The 24,678-nt window shown below is 44.4% G+C and overlaps 1 protein-coding gene across 2 annotated transcripts in view; it reads right to left on the bottom strand.

Moving 5' to 3' along the window:
- The window catches only part of gatad2ab (GATA zinc finger domain containing 2Ab), a 36,740-nt gene extending 14,321 nt beyond the window's left edge, over positions 1-22,419 (bottom strand). Inside the window, exon 1 of one of the 2 annotated variants that reach the window (XM_083647856.1) lies at positions 22,290-22,419. The gene's annotated coding sequence lies outside the window, so the exon portion shown is untranslated. Of the gene's footprint in view, positions 1-2,577; positions 2,591-22,289 lie in introns of those variants that run through there. The other variant, XM_083647857.1, reaches the window with a different exon arrangement.
- Between the last annotated feature and the right edge of the window lie 2,259 nt (positions 22,420-24,678).

Genomic DNA, 24,678 nt, shown 5'->3' with positions numbered 1-24,678 from the left:
ACGCTCAATGTGCTGCTGCTGCTAAGCAACAGTGAGGTGGAAACCTAATGGAATTGGGGTGTGTGTGTGTGTGTGTGTGTGTGTGTGTGTGTGTGTGTGTGTGTGTGTGTGCGCGCACATGCGTGTGTTTTCCCATAGAATTCGAATCTGTTTGTGGTGGTGGTAGCCAGGTGGGTTGTGTGTGTGGGGGGGGGGGGGGGGGGGGGGGCTTGAGTGTCCTATTACTATTGTATCAGGGTAGGGTTGCACAATTTAATTGAATATTAATCATGATCAGGATTTTGGCTTCGCACAATCATGAAAACAAGAAAATCAAACTCGAGATAGAAAGTGCCACATTCCGTTTAGCAATGTTGCTCTGGTTTTGTCTTGTGTTGTAAATGCAGCACACACCTTTCCCTCACAGTGGTGCGCTCTCTGCTCTGCCCCTCCTCCGAAGCCCAAACACAATGTGGTGACTTCGTTGTCCTTTCAGCCCGAGGCCACACGTTTATTTTTCAAACATCCTTGGTCGACTTTTTTCTTTTAGTTCAATAAATCCATGAAGCCAAAGTCAAGTAATGGTGTTCAATAATCGTGATGTCGATCAAAACAATCGTGATTGTTATGCCGAGTTCTGCGTCCCCGCCACCAAATGCACCTCATCTCGCAGGAGCACGTTGTAATGATTTCTACAGCAACGTACCGTTTAAAAAATGATATCATCTTCTTTGTGGGTGTTCATCATCAATGATGAGAAATGATCGCCTTATGTAGCCACGCCCACTTGACCCACTGTGTCACCACTTCCTGTTCAAAACGCCGGCTGTTTTTCACATTATGAGTCAGACTAGGTTTATGAGTCACAGGACGTGTCAACACAATCACAACTTCCGATTGTGTTTGTTTACACTTCCTGTTGGTCTCTCAAGACAGACTGTCTCTTCTACATAAGGTGATTATAGTTTATGAAAGTTTTTTCACCATATTTTGGGCGGTTTTGTCTTAAATCTGAGGAGTAGAAGTGAGCTGGAGGATGGGGGTCTTCACCTGTGAAGTGAAGCACCACCACTCATTGGAGGCCATTTTATCATCGGCACCACAAGAGCACCAGAGTGTGTGTGATGATCTGGGCTCATTCACAACCACCGGGCTAAGAGATGTCAGAGGCTCACACACACCGACAGGTGGAAGTGAAACGCATGCAGGAGAGGAGACTCAACTGGAGAAGGCATCTTAGCTACATGGAAGTCTATCTGAGCAGCATAGCCATCTCAACACAGGAGTCTATTCCAGCCCTGCCACTCAGACTGACACATGAGAGGGATGGATGGCAGAAGAAACATGGCGTCAATGCTTCAAGCTGTCAGAAGCAGAGATAGTGAGAGACAGCTCAGAGGTGATGGCAGGAGACAGAGGGGGGACAAGCAGATATAACACAGGTGCAAATAACCTGCAAATAAAACATGCGAAGTCTGAGGGCTATTCTTTCTCTGCCTAAATACAGTCCTGAGAACTCAAGTCTATGATCGTTGCCTCAAACCAAAATGACTGAAATGGGCATACTTTTCAGTGTTTCCCCCTAGAACATTTTTCAGGCCTGGAGGGATTTCTAAACGTACCCCGACCGCAACGGTGAATGCCCTCGCTGGCGACATTAAACTTTTAGCTAACCTGTTCGCATTAGGGATGCACCGATATGTAAATTTTGGCCGATGCCGATAACCGATATTAACATTGCTGTTATGGCCGATAACCGATATTTACCGATGTCGATATGATCTGTATAAAACCACATTTTTATGATCATCACATTTTGTACATACTGAAAAACACATGTTAACACTGAATTTGAAAAAGTTATGCATTTCTTTATTTGCAAAGCCTTTGGAAAAGCCCATAAATCATAGATTTACTGCATTATTTCATATCAATGTGAAGAATTTGGCTGATAATGATAACCGATATTAACATTGCAACATCTGACCGATACCGATATGACCGATATGTTAAAAAATGACCAACATCGGCCGATACCGATATGATTGCCGATATATCGTGCATCCCTAGTTCGCATCTACAGTATGTTCGCAATGGTATCCCAAGTATCATCGATGCGATGCGAACAGTTATATTATGGGATGTGCGTTTCCCAGGCAACGACACACGTTAACACGTTTTGGAACAGCGCCGCACGCTGGCACGATGCTCCTGAAGGCAAAATGCTTATTGTTTGTAATAATATGCCATAAAGGTTTATTGAAATTTTGGGGAGAGCAGGAAAAAAAGAAAAGAAAAAAGGGGCGGGGGCATTGTTGGCCTGGCGGGCCCGCCAGGCCTGTAGAATGGTAGGGGAAACATTGCTTTTTCTCCAGTAGCATTTAGTCAGGCTCAAATAAAAACCTATCTTGTTTTGAAAGAGCAGGAAACGACGAGTCTAGGACAGCATCGGGAATATGTATTTGAGGTGCAGGCAGTCGAGCGAGAAAAGGACCGTGAATCAATCAGTGACAGTGGCATTCCTGACAGAGCCGATGCTGCTGCAGCTCCATCCATCCAGCCTGTAATGACCTACTGAGACTGACACAACAATCTCACCAAGAAGCCTGGCGTGTCCATCAGCAGCACCAGCTCGTCCACCGGGGGGACGCCTCGGAGGAGGTGCTGGCCCAAACTCGGCAGTAGGGATGGGCATTGTAAGGGATTTAAATACTCGAGTACTCTCCTTCTGTTATGAAAGAGTACTCGAGTACTCCCCCCCCCTCCCGGGGAACGACACACACACATGAAAGATCCTAAGTTTGGCTATGTTAAGCAGTTACCATTAGCATTCGCCAAATGCCTGTGATGAGAGCAGGGGTGATCTGCTTTGTATGGGGCTGTTCACAGCAACTTCACACACATTACCAATTTTGCATGGAAAAAGCGCTGCCTGGTGCACTTTTTAGTTTTTACAGATTGACTGTGATAAGGTGATCCGGTGTTAGCCGTTAGCCTACCTCAGTAAAAGTAACTCCCAATACATGTCGGTAATCATTCCATACTGCTTCTTGATCACTGTTAAGTAAATCCACTTATTAAAAACTCTGGTGTTCTGCCAAAAAGTGATAACTGCAAACATGATAACTGCAAACAGTAATAATGTTCGCTAACGTTAACCGCAAAAACCACCAACAACATCCGAGTGATGGTCCCCGCCCGTGGTGAAACACGGAACGTTTGGCTATGGTAAACAAAGTTACTGTCAGGGGTCCGTTAGTCAAAGTGGTCCGTCCGAGTAAAAAACATCTAACGTTACCATCTTTGCTTGCACATCTATATATAAATTGGCCATGAACGGAAAACAACTGCAATCAAATCTTGTTTATTTTACATCTGCTGAATATAGATTGCGTTAATATACATGGACGTCTGTGTTGCTGGCGATTCGCCAGACGCTGTTAACGTTAGATCGGCCATTTTTATAGGGGAGGGGGGTGGGGCGAGTACCCGGACAGCGGAAACGGTACTCGAGTACTCTCGTTACAAACGAGTACTCGAGTACCCGAGTACTCTCCCCCATCCCTACTCGGCAGCCCCTGGTATTGAGCAACCATCTCAAGAGTAGCCCAGTGCTGTTCTAGGATCAGTTTTGCCCTTCACTTAATAATGACAAATGACGAAAGGGGAGCCATTCCATGATCCTGGATCAGCGCTCCATGCTCAACGAGGCTTGGCAGGCCAGGCACTGATCCCAGTCCTGTATCCATGTCAGAGCAACAAGCCTGCCAGCCTTGTCACGTTACAGCTCTCTGATTCACACTACCCCCCGCGCACACACAGCCCACGCTGGAGTCAACGAGGAGGGTGACAATCCACCTCAGAGTTGACAGTCAGCTCCATTTCACATGGAGAGGGGGGGGGGGGGGGTGTTGACACTTGTCAGGTTTGCAAAAGGTGACATACAGAAAGTGGCAAACTGTATTAGAACAAGAATCACTTCTACAATGGATCTAAAAGACGAGCTTGTTTGACACACCTCTCATCTTACTGGATGGATAGCAGTGACACAATGCTACACGTGTATACACAGACATTTACATCCATTTGCATCATGCTGGTGACATACTGAACAAGCAAGTTCTACATTATAGAGCTTATTGTGCGCCATTGTAGTTATTCAGCCTCACAAACAGGGTCCAACATTAACTTTTTTGTCTAACGGCCAAATGGCTAGTGAATGTTCAAATATGGGCGCTTCTTCCAGTGTAATCCTCCCAGCCCCCTCCCCCCCGTTACGTTGCTGACACGGACACAACATAGCCCGTCTGCGTCTGTAAACCATGTGTCAAAGCTGCAGGCAAAGGGAGGAAATGCGCCGAGTACGAGCGCCACAGACCCTCTGCCAACAAGTAACGTTAACAACCAAGGTAAGTCAATACAATCTAGCAGCTACTTGCATATTTGACCAGCATTTGGCTGGTGGATGCCAGAAGGTGCCAGTTTTGGATCATGCTCACAAAGCTACAGCACATCACTTTTTTACATACTATCCAACAGATAGGAAAATGAGAAGAGGGTGATAGAGACAGCAACAGACAGCTTGTTATTACTGATCTGTGCACGTTCTCCAGAGACTATGGAGGAGGAGGAGATACATGTTGTTATTACTGATCTGTGCATGTTCTCCAGAGACTATGGAGGAGGAGAAGATACATGTTGTTATTACTGATCTGTGCATGTTCTCCAGAGACTATGGAGGAGGAGGAGATACATGTTGTTATTACTGATCTGTGCATGTTCTCCAGAGACTATGGAGGAGGAGGAGATACATGTTGTTATTACTGATCTGTGCATGTTCTCCAGAGACTATGGAGGAGGAGGAGATACATGTTGTTATTACTGATCTGTGCATGTTCTCCAGAGACTATGGAGGAGGAGGAGATACATGTTGTTATTACTGATCTGTGCATGTTCTCCAGAGACTATGGAGGAGGAGGAGATACATGTTGTTATTACTGATCTGTGCATGTTCTCCAGAGACTATGGAGGAGGAGAAGATACATGTTGTTATTACTGATCTGTGCATGTTCTCCAGAGACTATGGAGGAGGAGGAGATACATGCCCCCCTGCTGTTCCTCAGAATAATAAGGCCGAAGGGCAGAGAAGATCTTTGCTAGAAAGAGGAAGGGCGACGAGTGAGGGAAGTTATCATCTATTGCCTAATTGAAATCGATGTCAAAACTCAAAATGTACAATGTCTCATTGATATATAATAAACCTCTTCAATTTCTAAATCATAGATGTTCACTTTCCCTGCACTGAAACACCTTCATAGCAGGCTTGCAGAGATCAATACATTTAACACATTTGCATTCCTTGTCTGGTTTGTGTCTGAAATGAAAGCAGAAAAAACCCTCCATCCATGTTGATAGTATTACAGGAGCAGATGGACTTGCCTGAAAGCAGATGTAAATGCTGTGAGTGTGACCTGGACTGACACTACAGGTCTTGGTCTGTCTGTCCATTGTGGTCCCTGTAGTTCATAGAGAGCAGCAGATCAATGCAGAAGGCTCATCCCCTCGGGTATAGAGGGCTAGCCTCTCTTCTGCAGCAGCACTGTAATGACGTCACCTCACCACCGGGACTGGACCCAGCCAGCTAACGCATTAACAGCCATTTAAAACACACTGAGACCTCGGGGTTCAATGTGGGGGGAAACGACAATTATATTGTCCAATAAACGCAATACAACTATGGATTATTATTGCCCAATAAAAAAAAACAAGGGAGCAACAAATCCTGTGGACTGGACCTTTTGATATTGAATGAATCGCTCAAACTGCCAAATTCCTTAATGGCAGATTATATGACTAGATGATGACTGTAACTGAAAGTCCAGTTGATACCTACTCTTAATCATAAACGCTTCCTCCTACAGCTCTGTTTATATTAGGGGTGACATCATCTCCTACGCACAAACAACTGAAATGTTCAGGCGATCCAAGAGTACACTCCTCCAAACGCCTTCCCTTTGGGATCTCATCTAGATGAAAAAATAGACTACCTACCCTAATCTGTGCTCACCAGGCTAAAGAGTGGGGGCAGGGACCAGCTGAGGAGGTGGCACGGTTGGGGGAGGGAAATGGGCTCAGAGCGTGTGCGTGTGTGTGTGTGTGTGCGCGTGTGTGTGTGTGTGTGTGTGTGTGTGTGTGTGTGTGTTGCTAGCTGTGCCATAATCCAACTGTACCCAACTGAAAAATACTCTTCCTTGTCTTCTCCCTCTCTCTCTCTCTCTCTCTCTCTCTGTATCTCTCTCTCTCGCTCACTCTTCCTCCTTCCCTCTACCCCTCCCTCATTCTTCTGCTGTCCGCTGGGCCAGCCTTGTGAGTGTGCCCCTACTGGCTGTGTCCTGAACGCCAAGGGTTAAGCCCCTGCCATTTTAACGCCACTGACAGATCAGACCATTAGGGTGTTACCTAACAAAATGGAAGCCTTTAACCCTGAATGTGCCAGACTGCCTGTGCGCGCGCGTGTGTGTGTGTGTGTGTGTGTGTGTGTGTGTGTGTGTGTGTGTGCCTGCGTGCATGTGTGTGTGTGCGTGCATGTGTGTGTGTGTGTGTGCGTGCGTGTGTGTGAGTGTGTGTGTGTGTGTGTGTGCGTATGTGTGTGAGTGTATGTGTGTGTGTGACTGTATGTGTGGCTCCACCTGGATTCTCCCTCAGCAACGTGACAACGACAACAGCAGTAGCCCAGGAAGTGCAAGCCAGACTTTTGCACGTGATACATACAGGAATGTATATTACACACACACACACACACACACACACACACACACACACACACACACACAAAGCCAGACGGTCACATTAAAAAAAGAACTGGGAAAAAAATGGAAACAAACACACAGACAGCGACATGCTTGCTAATGTATAGTCCACATACCGCCACGTAGTCCACATACCAAAGCAGCATACAAACTATAAGCACAGGGATTTGTCTCACCCCACATTTCCTCTGGCTTACACTTACAAACACACACGCACACACACACACACACACACGCACGCACGCACGCACACACGCACACACACAAGAAAAGACCTAAGCTACTTAATGCTTTTTTGAGGAATCAATTTATACAACACACCACTAACAACAGAATCATCATCATTTGCTGACCCTCATCAAATGACAGAATAGCTACATTAAAAAGGTGCTTAAACACTGAGCAGCCGAGTCAAGTCAACCTCCTCCAGTTGTTTTCCTGAGCCTCTAATTACAAATATCTTTGGCTATGTTTTCAACCACAAAAGCTTACTTGCTATAAAAAAGCAATAGCTCAATTGTTTAAAATATCCTCGACAGGGATAATCTCCAATTTCAGACAAATTGCTTCCAAATGTCTATTATTGCATGGGCTAAATCCTGTTTAAGCAGAAGCCCGTTCCCACATATAGACTTGAGGCTCAGGACACACGCAGACTCAGATCACATTACATTTCTTGGAAATGGTAGCAGGAAGTGACCCGGGTGCAAGGGGGAACGAGAGCCCAAAGGGTGGAGAGGAGCACAGTGTATACCACACCAGACAAGACATACATTACATCATGACACTTTTGTCCAAAGCCACTTACTTGTCAACAGTAGTGAAACCGACTGTGCATGACGTAGGGCTGTAACGAAACGATATACCGTTTGAAGGTGTGCCGTGATATCAAGCAACCACGCTTATCGTAGCGTCAGCTTTCCCTGTAATACCGTGACCACGATATGTTGCACAATATGCATGGTGCCGCACAAAACTACAAATAAGTTCATAATTAATAATAGAGTACCACAGGGAGGGATGACGTATTTTTGTAGGCTTACCCAGAAGTCCCAGCGCTGACTTTTGGAGCGTTTTCTGAAAATCGCGTTTAAAAAACCACATTTAGGTTTCAAAAGTCAGAAAAGTGCTCCTCATTTGTGAAGATTATCTTGCTGAAGACAAACCTCGCTGTTTCATAAACTTTGGTTAACCACAGACCTTATTTTATGCATAACTGAAATTCCCATACAAAAATCCCATTGACTTTTACACCGAGCCAGAAGTGTTAGCAGTAGACATGTTTTCTGGACTCAAACATGTGTAAACCATCTCATATTAGTTTCAGTTTCACTTCAATAAAGCCAGGTTTGGAGTATGAGCAAAGATTGCAAATAGGGAGGAGCAGTCTGGTGTAGTGCCCTCCCTGTAGGAGAGGTACCAGAGTCTTGAATTTGATGCGTGCAGAGATGGGAAGCCAGTGAAGCGACCAGAAGAGGGGAGTGACGACGTGAGAGAATTTCGGTTGACAGGCAGCATTCTGATTGAGCTGTAAAGGTCTGATGGCAGAAGCAGGCAGCCCGGCCAGAACAGAAGAACGTTGCAGTAGTCCAGACTCCAGGCAGGAGATAACGAGTTCCTGGACCAGGAGTTGTGTCGCTTCCCTCATTTAAAAAAACGGTTGAATTTTGCGGATGTTGTACAGGGAGAACCTACAGGAGCGGGTAGCGGCTGCGGTGTAGGCAGAGCAGGACAGCTGGTTGTCAAGCACATCACAGCTGAAGAACACAACACAGGGTGAACTAGGTCAGTCACCTTTTATTTTGAGCTCGGGTCAGCAATCACAACTTTCATGAAAACTTCAGCAGGGTAGAGTTTGATCTAGGCCAGCCAAGCCATTGTGCTTATGACCTCAAAGTACATAAGAGGCGTTTAAAATGGAGGTAGGTGCACTCAGAAAATGCATAAGACAAAACGCCATCAGCAAACAAAGGCAACAAGAACAGCTGTAGATGCAAGGAACTAAACTGTTTTAAGAATATAATGTTGCAAGCACTTGTTCTGCTCCCTAATGATAATGACAATTCAATGCCAATTAAGTTGTGGACCAGTGATGTCATTCATGCACAAATGACATCACTGGTCCACAACTGAACTCAGATCAACTCTCACCAACTGTCAAATTAAAAGAATGCCTGCAAAACTGTTTACAGTATACTACTGATTTTGTAATGATACAAAGCTGGTTGAAAATCAGCGGAGTGTTCCTCCTTTCATTGGGCTAAGTTGAGTGGCTCCTCCTCCTCATCTCAGCTGCCTGCCTGTCTCAACCCACCATGAGCACGAGGAAGAGCTGCGACGCACAGTTTCAACTTTAAGTGAGTTGTAGCCACATGTATATGCAGCGCCCGCGGCTTAAAGCAGACACAAAAGTGTTTATATATCTAGGCTTCTACGTTTTTATACGTTAGGGGAATATGGGAATATGCAATATCTTGCTGCTGTGGAAATAAAGCATTTGATTGAGCAAAAAATGCATTTGGTATTGTTTGGTAAATTTGGCATTTGAATTACAATTAATCGATTGATTGATTGTTAACGTTACCGATGATCGATTCAGGAACGAGCTTAAAATTGACATCTCTAGTGCATGACAAATACTGCCACGCAACACACACATTTACACTTAGAGTTGCCGTGGTTACAGTGTCACTGAGGTTACGCGATCACGTCACACACACCGCAGAGTCAAACTGATCACTGCATGCAAATGAGCAGAGGCGCAGATAAATGATTAGAAACGCGACTGCGCTAATACAAGGGCCAGGCAATGTGCAATGTGCACATTAGCCCATTAACTGAAAACAGCAACAAAGAAGCGCAAATGTCTGTCGTGTCCAGTGGAGCTGAAAGTGTTGGTGGCAGGGGAAATCCCAACGAGAGAAGAGTTTTGTGGAACTGTGGAACAACTTAAAGTGCATACAGTCGGGCAGCACAGGCGCGATTTAGTGGAGGTAAAAGCGCTGGTATATGAGGAGGTGAGCCAAAATGCTTACCACAAATAATGCCAATGAGGAGCCTCAACTCCTTTTGAAGAGAGAGTGAGGAGAGCCTGGCTGATGCAGGTACCAGGTGTGGGAGAGATGGAGAAAGAAGCCGCGCACACACGCCTCTCTCCACTGTCCTAAGAGTTATTAATCAAGAAGGAAGTGAGAGTTAATATTACCGACACATGTTTTAGCTGCAATGTTTTTTTTTTCACTGCAATGTCACGGACATATTGGCTCATGAGTGTCAGCAAATGCAGAGAGGAGCGTGCATGTTGTCTGTGTTTCAATAACGAATGCGTCCTTGAATGACTTGCAACTAACGATTATTTTCATTATCGATTAATCTGTTGATTATTTTCTCGGTTAATCGATGAGTTGTTTGGTCTATAAAATGTCAGAAAATGGTGAAAAATGTCATTCAGTGTTTGCCAAAGCCCAAGATGACGTCCTAAAATCTCTTGTGTTGTCCACAACCCAAAGATATTCAGTTTACTGTCATAGAGGAGTAAAGAAACTAGAAAATATGCACATTTTAGAATCTGGAATTAGAGAACTTAAGCTTAATTTATACTTAGAAAGTGTCGCTCAGCACATGGTCGCAGACGAAAAAGAAAGTGTCGCTCATGGTGTTGCATTGATACTTCAGTGAACGTTCGCCTCAGTTCAACGGTCACGTGACACTCGAACGCTATAAGTGCAGACAGCCAAGAGAAGAGAGGGAATGCACAGTGAAACCACGTCGGAGGGCAAGATGTAACGTACTTGGCTGCAGCCACGTATAACGATACACCAGCTCAGTGGCCTTGTGGTTTGAGTGTCCGCCCTGAGACTGGGAGGTTGTGAGTTCGATCCCCGGCTGAGTCATACCAAATGGCTCATTTCCACCACATATAACAGCACAGTAAAGCTCTACTCGACCTGGTCTTACTCATCTCTACTTGATATAGACTGTTTCCATAGCAAGTTTACTCGCCTCCGCCCACACCTGGTCATCATAGCGACCGCATATCTGCCCTCCGCCCATAGCCGAAGTAGGCTATAATGTATAACGTTAAAATTAAATCCATACACAGAACGTTTAAACTGTTTATGAAATACTGGTGCCTCTAAATGACCTACAGTGTACATGGGCAAATGTGACAATCGGCTAGGAGAATGGATATCACTTTGTTGTTACTCAAACTCACATGCATGCGCAGCGCGGGGGACGGGAGTTGCGCTACAGGGAGAAGGGAAGCCTCTACCCTGGCGGCCTCTCACCAGGCAAGACCGCGGCTTCACTAAACCCCCGCCACCGGCCTAGCGGAGCCAACGCATCACACAACTACAAAGGGCTTCCCGAGGAGCGGACTTTTTCTCTCTCGAAACAATTGAAAACCACAGTCACGTTAAAGCTGAGCAAGGAGATCGATTTTATTTCACCAGAGCCGAAGGCAGCAACACAAAAGACTGATGGAAATAACATTAACAGAAGAGAAGGTAAGCCCCACTAAACTGGTATCCAGCATTGACAGTCAGTAGATACAGTAAACACAATTCTGCCTGACCAATCAGGAGAATGTGGAGAACAAATTTCACACACTCAGGTATGTGACAATCAGTGGGACTTTACCTTTACCTTTACAACCACACAACTCACCTCTTCTCTCTCTGGGAAATTGGTCACGATGTGATTTTCACAAAGTCATACATCAAGGACAGGCTGATAAAAATAGCGGGGACACGTTCATTCATTTCAATCGAGCGAAAACCAAAACAAGGAGGTCAAGCGCGTGCCGTCTATAAAGCCAATCAGACTTGCGCGACACTATGTGACGTAGTCAGCGACACTAGAAAATTGCACTAGGTAGCAGACACCTCTCGGTGACACTTGAAAGTGTCGACTCAAGTCCTCATTTCTGTCGCCAACGGTTTCAAAAGTGTCGGCAGACAAAGCATAAATTGGGCTTTAGACTTTTCTTTTCTTTTTACGGCTGCACGATATGTCAAAAAGATCATATTGCGATTATACTAACAGATATTGCGAGTGCGACTGTAGTAGTAGTAGTAGTAGTAGTAGTACTTTATTGGCATATAGCAGTCCGTAGGCTGAATTAATTACCAATTTACAGGTTAAAATGCAGACATCGGCACAAGTTAAAATTCAAAACAGCACATAACTAAAATAGGACTTCAGGCATAGACAAGAGCAAACTAAATCAACAGGACATGTTATGGGATAATATGTTGGTTCAGGAGTCTAGTCAGATATGGTATGGGAGAGTTCTGATGGCGGCGTGTTTTTGTGAGGGGATTGTTCAGTTTATGACAGTTCCGGGTTATACGGCCAGAGATCTGCAGACTGTGATATACGATACGATTTTAGTGGGAATGGTAATTTTTTTCATTTTTACTGAATTAAAAAAAACTTTTACTGGGGTCTACTCTGTACCAAACAAGCATGTTCCCGTCCATCTAGAGAATATGATTTGTAGGCCAGGGCATCTCTGTAGCACCAGCAGCACCAACATGCTTCATTTAATGCTGTGTTGTTGTGACACATTTTATCTTGATCAAATAAGTGCAGGCTCCTGTGATTTGGATATTGCACATGGCCATATTGCGATTTCGATTGCGACTCGATTAATTTTAAGGCTTCGCTAATTTGTGCGGTAAGTAAAAAATCAATAAAGGGAAGCTGTATTTACACTGCAGCCGTGTGGCATGGAGGCAGGCAGGATTTACACTGCAGCCGTGTGGCATGGAGGCAGGCAGCCGTGTGGCATGGAGGCAGGCAGCCGTGTGGCATGGAGGCAGGCAGGGGACAGTTAGTTCCCCCCTTGGATACATGCCTTGATGCTGCATCCATCCAAGTGGCTGTCCTGCCTGCCGCACTGAGAGCTGCAGAGTTGCCATGTCAGCAGCACTGCCAGTTAAAACACTGTGGAGGCCATTGTCATTCACTGACTGGAAAAACACAACAATAGATGATCACATTCTAAAGGTGTGCTATATATAAGTGGCTGCCAACATAACAGTATATGATTACTGTAATAACCAAGTTATAAAGGCTTACACAATATGTGTGTGTCAATTTGCAATTGATCTCACGGGGTTCAACAGCTTTCACGCAGATAAGCCTTGGCTTTATGACGTCAGGCCGTCATTATTAGTGACCAATCTCAACCGCACAGCTCATAAAACAAGAAGCAAAACTTGTTTTGCGTGAGAGGGAGAATTCACTCTTTAATTTATCTACCTCATAAAAAGTCATGAGTCCATATTAGGGCACTCGCCAAACACGACACAGTTTCTGACTTATTCATCAACATTGTTAGCCATATGGCCTACCAGGTGGCTATTTCCCTCAGGAATACCATGCACACCTATACAATGACGCATGGTCAGTCTCACATCTCCATGTTGAAAGAGACAACAGCGTTTCATTGGGCGTGAGCCACACTATAGCTACACAGTCAGTAACGTGTTTCAATTAAGCTTTTATTAATTAATTAAGATTAATTAAGATTTTTCGTGTTATTTTTTATTTTTGCTCCAACTGAAAATTTTTATGGTCACTCACGATTCAATAGGTCACGGTTTGGTTCCAGTTTTAAAACTCGTTATATAAGGATTTTTCCAAAATGTCTATGGAGAAATGAATGGGGAACTCTCTTCCGGGGCAGGAAATGTCACGTGACTGCTAAGCCCTATAGTGTTGATTAGTTTGTGCAGTTGAAACCTTCGAAGAGGTTAGCTTTGTTGAACCAGATACCCAACTCATCCATACATGCATCTCAAACTGTGTTAACAGACAAACTGTAAACTTGGTACACATAGTTGAGTCAATATGAGGTCCAACAGGGTAAACAAGAAATGGTTCAGTCAATTAAACACTGGAGGATTCCTCTCCCTCTCACCTTTGAGAATTGCCCGAGGGCGTAGGGTGGGACCCCACGGCCAGTACAACTACTACAGTCCTCAGGTATTTAGCACACTACAAACAGAAACTGACACACAAACGTTTGCGCAGAAATGTTCACATTCTGAACATAACTAATACGGTCTTCTCTGTGGACACAAGACTACATGATTTGTCAAACAAACATCATCCTGTTACTTGGCTGCCTTCAGAAGCAGGTAAAAGGCCTCGTTCAACGGTGGCAGCCAGTATGCAGCAATCAGTGTCTGTCTGTTCAGTTGTTGTTCAACTATCCAAAAATGTCCCATGAATTAAAACAAGAACAGGGGAAACTGACCCTACTGTATATCATGTTCTTTCATCAAACATTATGCAAACTGAAAAGCACAATATTGTTTACCAGTCATTGAAGAAGGTAAGATGAAAACTAATTTGCAAATTGCAATTTAGCTAGGCCTTTTCACTTGCTGCTGTGGCTTTCACTTTTGCATCTAGTTTGACAATCAAGTAGCTATTGAAGGCAATTGCTCTACTACCTCCAACATACAAAATGCCTGACTGAGCCTAAACCAAGATGCTACAAACAGTGTTCTTGAGGACACTGCAGTGGCAATAGGGCTGTGCATTAGTGGGCAATTATTATCGATATCATGAGACTAAATATAGTGGTGGGCCGTGGAGGTACTGCAGGTGGGATGTCTGGGGGGGAAGGGGGGGGTAAATAGGCGGACGTTCTTGGACGAATACAAACTACCACTCTTATGACATCACTGATATCACAATGCACAATTGCCCAAGTGACATCACTGATGACATCACTTCCAGTTGAGTGACATCACTTCCGGGACAAAATTGAAACAGAGAGAGAGATGCCCACTTGCCCCTTACAGTATATATACAGTATACTAGGCTCGATTCCTAGTCACCCTGCAGCTCGCCGAGCTTGCCCTGCAGCTCGGACACTGCATGGCCTCGCCCGCAGCTCGGCTGCTGTGTGGCCTCACCCTCTCTCTCCCCCTCAGTCTCTCTCCCCATCTCAGTCTCTCTCCCCCTCTCAGTCTCTGCCTCTCCCGGGCTAGCTAGCACTCGCCCGCCCTGCAGCTCGCATACGCAGCTCGTACGCTGCGTGGCCTCACCCGCAGCTCGGCTGCTGCGTGGTCTTGCCTGCCCTATTGGCACATGCAATGTCTCCCTCTCTCTCCCTTAGTCTCTCACCCCCTTTCTCAGTCTCTCCCCCCTCTCGCTCTTTCTCAGTCTCTCTCCCTCTCCTCTGTTTCGTGTGCGGGCGTGTGTGTGTTTTCTCACTACGCAAGTTTGTTCTGCTGGCCTGACGCTTGGCGTGCGAGCAAACTGCTCAGGGAGGAGGGAGGGGAAAGAGCAGCTGAACGGGTTGGAGGTGATGTGTACGTGTCAATGGCTTAATTTTAATGCTTACCACATGCCGTTTAGCTGTTTAAAAAAAACTGCATAAGCGGCAATTTTGATTTAAAAACAGGAAAGTGATGTAATTTTCTGAACTTACTGAACCACTGTTATATTACCGTATTTGCCTTTACCCACTTAAAAGTCATTATATCCACCTTACTGATGATTATTTATAAAAAAAAATCTGATTGCGTAAATATTTTATGAAAACACCAATAGCGTAGTAGTCATCCCTAAAATATTGTCGCAATATCAATAAACGTATTTGGTCAAAAATATTGTGATATTTGATTTGAAAACAACAAATTCGAGCCGCCCCGGTGGCTCACCTGGTAGAGCGCGTACCATTAAGGCAGTGACCCAGGTTAGAATCTGACCTGCAGTCATTTGCTGCATATCCTCTCTCTCTCCCTGCTTTAATGTATATATATATATACGATATACTGTCCAATCGAATAATGTCAAAAATGCCCCCCCCCCTCCACTGACTCTAGCCCAGCTCAGTGTCAGGAAACCCAGCGAGGCGACTTGTTGTGCGGTAAGTGAAACCTCATTATTTCCTGTTAACCTGTTGACAATGACGGTGTACAACAAGCAGCCCAACCAGGGAATCAGAAGCTAGCAGGCTGTCATAAATCACACCTAGACTTAATATGACCTGTTTGTTGGATTAGTTTGACACTGCTAATTGAAAACACTTGAAAACACTTGAATCAGAATCACAGGGCGTCCAGTTAGCGCAGCGGTAGATTCCCTGCCTACCAACACAAGGTTCACAGGTTCGAGCCCCCCGTGTTACCTCCGGCTTGGTCAGGCGTCCATACAAGCACAGAAACCGGATTAAGGAGTATGTGTCTTGTGTCCTGTTAGGGGGGAGGGGAACTGGGGGGAATAGCGTGATCATCCTCCCACGCGCTACGTCCTGCCGGCGAAACTCCTCGCTCTCAGATGAATAGTGGCTGGCGAGGAAGCGTGCTAGTCTACAACTTTTCAAAGATCAGCAGAGGGAGTGGAGCCATGCCCGGGACACCCTAACAGGGAATTGGCCAAGTGCAATTGGGGAGAAAATGGGGGGAAATCTGAAAAAACGGCCAGAGCGTGTTTTAGAAGATGTCATCGTTTTCAAGATGACTCCCTCCTTGTCTCATCCACCGAAACTACTAGCACAATTACTCAGACTTTAGTGTTCCCCCTCGTTTTTGTTTTTTAATCTTACAACACGCACACAGCATTTATTATCCTATATTAAATGACTCAGTGATTATAGAATAGGTAGCCGGCAAAACATAATAAATCTATAGAGGAGAGGCTTTACACAAAATATGGAGAAACCTACATTTATACACCGCATTCATTTACTGATCCAATATGTGCCTCGTTTTAGATTTTGCATAGGCTATTTGTGTAATATATCAACATTACAAATCCGGGGCGTCCCAGTGGCTCACCTGGTACCACAAAGGCTTAGTCCTTCGCGCGGCCGACCCGGGTTCAGATCCAACCCGTGGTCCTTTGCCGCATGTCATACCCTCTCTCTCCCCACCTTTCCTGTCTGCCTACTGTCCTATCAATGGTCCTATCCAATAAAGGCAACATGGCAACAACAACAAAAAAGTCCATATGTGAAGGAAAACAACCAAATCTAAAGGAAACCACACTGTTATATAAATCACCAAAATTACGGTAGTGTTTTTTCTCTCTCTCTCTCGTTATTTTCATTTTTTGGCTGCCGGACCAGTGATAATATAGAAGGGGACAGTAAAACTCTGATCTACTGGCCAGGTAGGCCAGTGAGGAAAAGATGTGATGTTGAACCCTGGCTTGTCCACTGCTTGACTGCCCATAGATTTATAAAGATATGGTTGCTGAGACAGAGGATGCATTCACCACTAGCTCTCTCACTAAATCACAGGATAAATGACACATTTATTTTTGGAGACGAGAATAAAAACACTAGTAAGTCTCTCTCCCTCTGTAGCTCCTCATCTGGACAACTACATTTCTTACTCGACCACTTTTAGCTGACCACTACAGCAACGCAGTGACTGATCTGCCAAAGCCTGCTCAAATCTTGTCCAATGGAGGAATTTCAGAGCGAAAGACTGGTCTTGAGTCAATGCTTTCTGTCCCTTTGGGAAACAAGGCACACTGTGCAATAGAGCAAAGATGAGGTGTTGGCTACACACACATGAAGATGCACTCATCTTCATGTCAATCCATTTTGGACGCTACAGTTAACTTAGGTTACAAATGTTTTCTGTGACATTATTATAAGGATAACTAAACACTGATGACAAATTCTTTATGAGACTTGAATTGATTCACGCATGTTGCCATCTTATACCATTTTATATGAGATTTATTTCTCAAAATAAAACGGTATCACAAATCATCTAGAGTGGAGCAAGTTGACTCGGGAATCTCTACTACGGATGAGAAGAATCTACACCAGTGGGAGGAGTTGTTGTTGTCGTTTCTGTTAGAAGTGGCTTCTCTACCAGTTCATTCTTTTCTCTTCCCCCTTGAGCACAACTCTCATTGGTTGTTGCCAGGATCACTTTCAGATTTGAGTCCTGGCGAGTCTCAAACGGCATCACATGACATGAGCCTGGCCAAACTAGGCTTGATGAAATGAAAAACGTTGAAATAAAATCTTGTCAGGCTCCCTCCCGCTCAGGAGTGGTCAGGAGAGCCACAGCAGACGCACGTTCACACTACAGCACATTCTTGACCACCGGGGCGGGCGGTCTGGAGTGGACGGTCCACTTGGCCTCAGAATCTGCATTAGAATCAGCTACTGTGACTGTGACCGAGCCTTGACACGGCTTGGTACCGTTTGGATTTTATCGATACCGGTTCCGGTACTGCTTATCGATACCGATACTTTTCGACTTTTCGATGCAAAAAATAAAGCCATGATGACATGATGCGAATAGATTCAACAATTATTTTGTTATTACTTATTACAAGTTCAATTCCTGAGAAGGCCTACTTCACCGCTGTGAATATGATTTATTAAACCTAATCCACCTATGTAGTAGAAATATGCAATTCTTTTTTTAATTGGCGCCCTTTGACCAGAGAAAACGACTGTAGTTTTCCCCATGTCACTCTTAAGGGGGAATCATACGACAACACCCAGAATGCATTGCACACGTCACTGACTGCCTGAAAACTCAACAAAGTTGTCTGCAATACATCTCTTTAGTGGGGCATATTTTTCATTTACAAAATGTTTTCTTCATCGAGTCTGGATAAATCACACCCGTTTTGAAAGGATTATGAAACAAACCAGCGCGCTGGAGTTAAGTGGAGTTTGTGGACCAACTTTATCTGAATGGCTCAGTCTGGATGCCTCCTATCATAAAACGAGTTTTCTTCCAAATATACCACTGATGTTTTAAATCTTTGTTTTAAACCTGCCGCAAGCATAGTGACAAGACAGAAGTGTGTAAACACGCAACATCAAACGCCTGGTGCCATTTTGTCAATATTAGGGAATGGTAAAAAAAAGAAAATACCGATAGCAGCACCGAACATCCAGGACCTTATCAATAATACTCCTGCTACCGACCAATCAGGAACCGGTACCAAATAATACCGGTGCTCGATACTCATCCCCAGAGCCGTATAATAGAAGAGTCCCGACATCTCCATTCACTCCAATGGACCCGTTTTTTTCCAGGAAGTAAGGTACTGGAACTCTTGAGTAAAAAAAAGCAGCACTGTCGAGTTGCAGCAAAATAGACAGTTTGTGTTGTACTTTGAAAGGGTTTTTCATCCCTTGACTCAAATTGTATCTTATCAGCTTTATTTTAGCATGCAAAAGTAGCGCGAGACCCATTCCTGGCTGTTCATTGGCTAATGAGTCTCGCATTTTGGTCCTCCGCTGACGCCACTCTCTCTCTAGAGGACACTACTCATCCCTACTCTGCTTGGGCTCACAGTCTACCACAGACCACTGACTACAGTGCTGAATGGTGCCCCACAGTGCGTTACACAGATGCCATTATGATAACGCCTCAGCCACACATGTGGATGGATGAAACAATAAGAGCAAGCAAGCTATAATACTACTCTGCAGAGAACTGTGGCCTGTGTGTTAGGTCTTCACTGTGAAGCATTAGAGCAGGTGAGCATGAAAAGACTGATCCATGAAATCCTTTAATATCGTTTCTCATAGGGCTGCCCTCAACCAAACATTTTCTCAGTTGTTATTTCAAGCAATTCATCTGTGTTAGTTGATTAGTCGTTACATATCCTTGGTTCTCCAGCATGTAGATCGGACAAATGGTTGTCAAGATATGCATTGTTCGCACACACGAAAACAAGGACACACACGCGCATGCACGCACACACACACACACACACACACACACACACACACACACACACACACACACACACACACACACACACACACACACACACAAAGCTTCCTTGCTTTGTAGTTGGTTTGATTGCATCAGAATCTCAGTCCAGCCAGGTAGCCACCCTGGTCTAATAACTGTTTCTTTGTTTTTTTTCAATTTTTATAGAATGACATACGAAGAACAAGACAAACAGGCTCAGACATAGGAAAAGAAAAAAAAATAGATACATCATTGACATTCATCTTTACAACGTGGTGCTGAGCCGCATAAGGTGCTGTGCTTGCAAGAGACAATGTGCATGAGATACCACGCAAGGGGTCCACGAGACACCACCCCTGACCTCAGTCACTTGTCATTCTTAACCTGGTCAAAGTAGGCCAAAAACAGCTCCCAGATAGTTGAGAACCTTTTGAGCGAGTTTGTTCTCAGGGACCTGAGTCTCTCCATCTGTATAACAGAGATCATGTCCATCATCAGCCACACCTACGCAAACCTGCACCGCTTACTTCAACACCTGGGTGTGATTTTTCTTCTTCCTGTGACTAACAGACTAATGAAAACATGGTTGACTAAGACTCTTCTCATCGACTAATTCCCTAGTTTCTCAGGGAAAAGCATATCTTAGTAAAATTAGTTATATGGCCCATGTTATGTGTCAAAGCAGTAAGAAATAAATGGGATCTCCACTTTAATATCTATCAGATCCATACATGGTGTTTAATGGATATACACAGTAACCTAGATAATATATATTAGATGAACAAAATGCAATTACGAAAGGGGGTCTGAAGCCTCTTAATTGTGCAGTAGGAGGATACTTTCATTATTCCACAACATCATGATTACACTACTATTGCCAAATACCTGCAACTGCAGCACAACTTGGGGGCAGGAGGTAACCCTATATATATATATATATATATATATATATATATATATATATATATATATATATATATATATATGTGTGTGTGTGTGTGTGCTATACATAGACAACATCCCATAAAGAGGGACCTACAAAAACAAAAACAACCACAACAAACTTCTCAATGGCTCTCCCTTTGTGGTGACAGCGCGCAAATGTACTACATACGTACTTTTTCAACCTTATTTATGACAGGGGTGGGGATCTAGCGGGTGGCAGAAAATACAGATGTATCGTTGAAAAAAGTTGCAACCCTGATGCAGCAGAACAAGAGCGGATCTCAAGTCAGTAGAGTCATGCCTGTCTGGTCACATCTCAGGAGGGTTTTTCACAAGAGGCACCACTCTTCCGGCAACTCCATGGCCCATCATAAAATGCAAAGCGACATGTGTCCCCCATCACTATCTGAGGGTGTTTGCTCTCAATGGGGGGCACTTGCATGGCAGAGAAAGGGATATACTAACACCGCTGTTCAGCCTAAATACACCTGGAAGACAGGTGTATGCAGCCCTATCAAGGTGTCCCCAAGTTCAGTCAATTTGATGTTAAGCTAGAAGAAGGGTTTATAAGATAAGGAACATTTTTCCTCTATTCCATCATTAAAAGGTTAATGATTCAGGCATAGCTCACAATGAGGCAGAGCACATGTACATTTGAATGCCATATATATATCACAGGGGTGTCTTCAATAATAGTCGCAGAGCATGCCTCGAGATTTGAGGGTAACTAACATTATATTATATAGAAATGAACTGGTACTAACGTTACCATTACCGGAGGCATAATATTATGGGAGATAAAGTCGTCGCTGAGTTGTCTGGCTTTGAGTGGGTGATACGGTTCGTGGACGGACAGACACACCGTGACGGAGGCACCACCGTCCACCATTACGCCTCCATAAAAAGGCTTTTCATGGCTGAGCTAATCTGTCAAAGTTATGACATCAAGCGCTCATTAAGCTATAATCATATCCATCCATAGTCAAGGAGAAACAGTCGGCTTTACCATATCCGGTAGTAAGACGTTTATATCATATTCATAAACTTTAGTGATGCAACTTTGCCCAATAGAATACCTCTATCCAACTACCATCAACAACAACAAGCTAACTTGGCTTGCCAACAACAACCTGTCCATCTGTCCAGTTACAAAACCAAGAGCTAATGCTAGCTAACAGTCATTCATGGTTATCAGCGGTGACGTTATATAGATAATACAAAAACCATTGAACGTTGGAACATACACACCTTGAACTACAATGATGATATTTAGCTAGAATCCCAATACTTGTCCAAATAGCGATACACGACAGACAATGAAACCGACCCCATGTCGGAGAGCCGCTTGTGTTAACAGGCTAGCTAGGTAGCTAAGTTAGCCTGCTAACGTTAACTCCCTGGACACTAGTCTGGCCAGACAGTCGCTTCAGATCCACAAATAATCACACTTAATGATATAACAGTTAACGTTACACAATCTGAAAGTTTTGTCTAAGAGCTTCGTAGATTATTATGGACAAGTAAAATGAAGAATTGTCATCTGATTGAAGCATCATGGAACAAGTTATACTTGTGAAGTTAGAGTTAACGTTATATTGCTCGACTTTCTGAGGCGGGTTGTTCTTGCCTTGGCAGTCGGTGCTCGGTAGTGTGTGTGTGCGTTAGCTGAGGGCGACACACAAACCGTACCTTGCACATTACGTTAGCTGTTAGCCCAAGCAGATCAAGCTATGCTAGCTTTAGCTGGGCTAACGTTAACGTCTGGAGAGAGAGGAAAAAAAACTTCCCCTCGTCGTCTTAATTACATTGATTTGATTAGTTTATATGTTAATTGAATATGTGAACTTACAGATTATAGGAGCAGCCTGGCCGACTTCACCCAAGTTTTTAATTGTTTTGACGTAGTATTTCAGATAGCTACACCCGTAATTCGCTGAAAAAATCCCGGGGATCCCCTCTCTTGTGTCCGCTGCCACTCCGGTTGCCAGATAATGTAATGAGCCACCACATGCGGCGTCATGCTGCGTTCAACATACCTCGGAACTGTGGATTTTCCGTCTGCTGCTAAACTCGAACGAAAATGCTGCGTTCAAAAACATTCGAAACTATAATAACAGGGAAAATTATAAACAAGGAGAGGACAACTAGTTCAGGAAACAAAAACATGCCAACTGAAATTGTTCAATGCAAACTTCATCATTTAATCAGACAGCCTCTGTTCACATTACACATACATGGCTTGCAGGCTGTCAAACAAACAAGAGCAGAACGTTACATCCCGCCCCCTTTTGTGCAATATAAATAGCACATTGTTGGATGACATCACAATTCAGTCTAGACATCACTGAAGATGTCACAATGTCTGACAGCATTGGTTATGGCATCAGTGATTTATGACATCACTGATGATGTCACAATTAGCCATCACTGATGTCACAATGTCTACGATGACATCACTGGGTGACATGATGTCATCATCAGTCAGTGTGGGTATGACTGTAACTGAATGAATCTGAGTCCTCGTGAGTCGTGAGTGGTAGCGAGTAGGTTGGTTAAACTCACTCCCCCATATAAAGGCCCGTTAATCAGCTCCGCCAATGGAGCTGGCTGTCTTGGTGCAGTGGTTAGCATGTCCTCCCGACAAGCTGAAGGTCGGCAGTTCGAATCCACCCCTGGGCAAGCCCTTAACATGGGTTGCTGCAATTACCACCAACACAATGCCGTTACATGACATCATCAGTGCGTAAGTCTGCTATGACATCAGTCACCACTGGCCACACACAATTCATGTCACCATGTCTAAGTCACCACTGGCCAGCAGGCTGGGCACCACTTGACGATTGTGGGGCATGACGTCATCAGTGGGTAAGACATCTTCAGTCACCAATGGCCACCACTCGATGTTCTGAGAATGCTCAGTGGGTATGACATCATCAGACAGTCACCACTGGCCACCACTTAATGATGATGCCACCACTCAATGATTGTAGGGCCTGACATCATCAGTGGGATGACATCACTCAACATGGGGCATTACATCATCATTTGGTATGACATCACTCAACGATTGTGGGCGCAACATCATCAGTCGGTGGTGTTTGCTCTGTTGATGGATTATGGTCCTGTGGGGCGCCGCCAGCCGCCCTTTTAGATAGGCTATATTAGTAAGATTGGCACTCCATGAAAATAGCATTCACAAAAAGTAAGGTAACACTAAATATGATTTTTGCACAACTTTTGAGTACCCTTATAACCAGCTCCAACTTGGGTACCTTGCAACCATGCCCTTTTTGCTGTTCGATGATTCACCCTTTGCATAAACTATAACTTACATTAATTGAAAGTTGTATTTATGCTGTGTCTAATAAGCTAGTCTAGATCATTTCAATATTTATCTACATTTTGTAGCCAAATTTAAATCTCAGTATGAGCACACACTCCACAGGGAAACACTTTCAATATTGAGGTGATATAGGTCTCCTGTGTATTACGTGGCACAGGAATGGGGGAATAGAAAAGAGGTGCCTGGGTCCAAAATGTATGTCACCATGGAGCAGGCCCACCCACACCTATCCCTCGGAGCCCACCTATATTGTGATTGGTATGGAGAATGACCCTTATGATTATCATGATATTGATTTCAACCGTATCGCCCAGCACCACTACAGACCCTGTTTATTCTGCACTCTCTTCTCCCCCTCCCTCCCCCCTGTTATCTTCCTCCTCCCCCTCTCTCTCTCTTCTCTCCCCTCTCCCCCCACCATTCTCTCCACCTCTCTCTCAACCCCTGCCTCCCCATCTCTCCCACCCTCTCCCACCTACTCTCTCTAATATAAGATTGTTCAATCCTGTTTATTGATAGTGCTTAGCTAGACTTAGCTAAACTTCTATTCTCTTTAGGGCTATCTTAAACCCAGCCTTCAACGTGATGTCACAGGCTATGCCTCAATGCCTGTAGTGTAAGTTTCTTCATGACTGATAGCACATAGAGGTCACACGGAGGCTGGGTTTACCCAGGCTAGGGCTATCTACAGTTAAACTTGACTTGACTTGACCTGAGACCACAGAAAAACCTGAAGCAGAAACAGATGGAGACACAAGTGCAAAACGTTTGGCATTTGTGTCTGGTGTGCCAAAGACTGCATGTGCCAAACCATCCATCCCCTGCCAGCTCCCCTAGATTCTTACTACCTTTTGACCGCATCATGGAGGGCCTGCTCCTGAAGTCTGCCAAAGGA

This window comes from Poromitra crassiceps (assembly GCF_964638095.1).
Source record: "Poromitra crassiceps genome assembly, chromosome: 12".
NCBI lineage: Eukaryota > Metazoa > Chordata > Actinopteri > Beryciformes > Melamphaidae > Poromitra > Poromitra crassiceps.
Note: the sequence above shows the minus strand (reverse complement) of the source record. Positions and strands in the feature narration are given on the sequence as shown.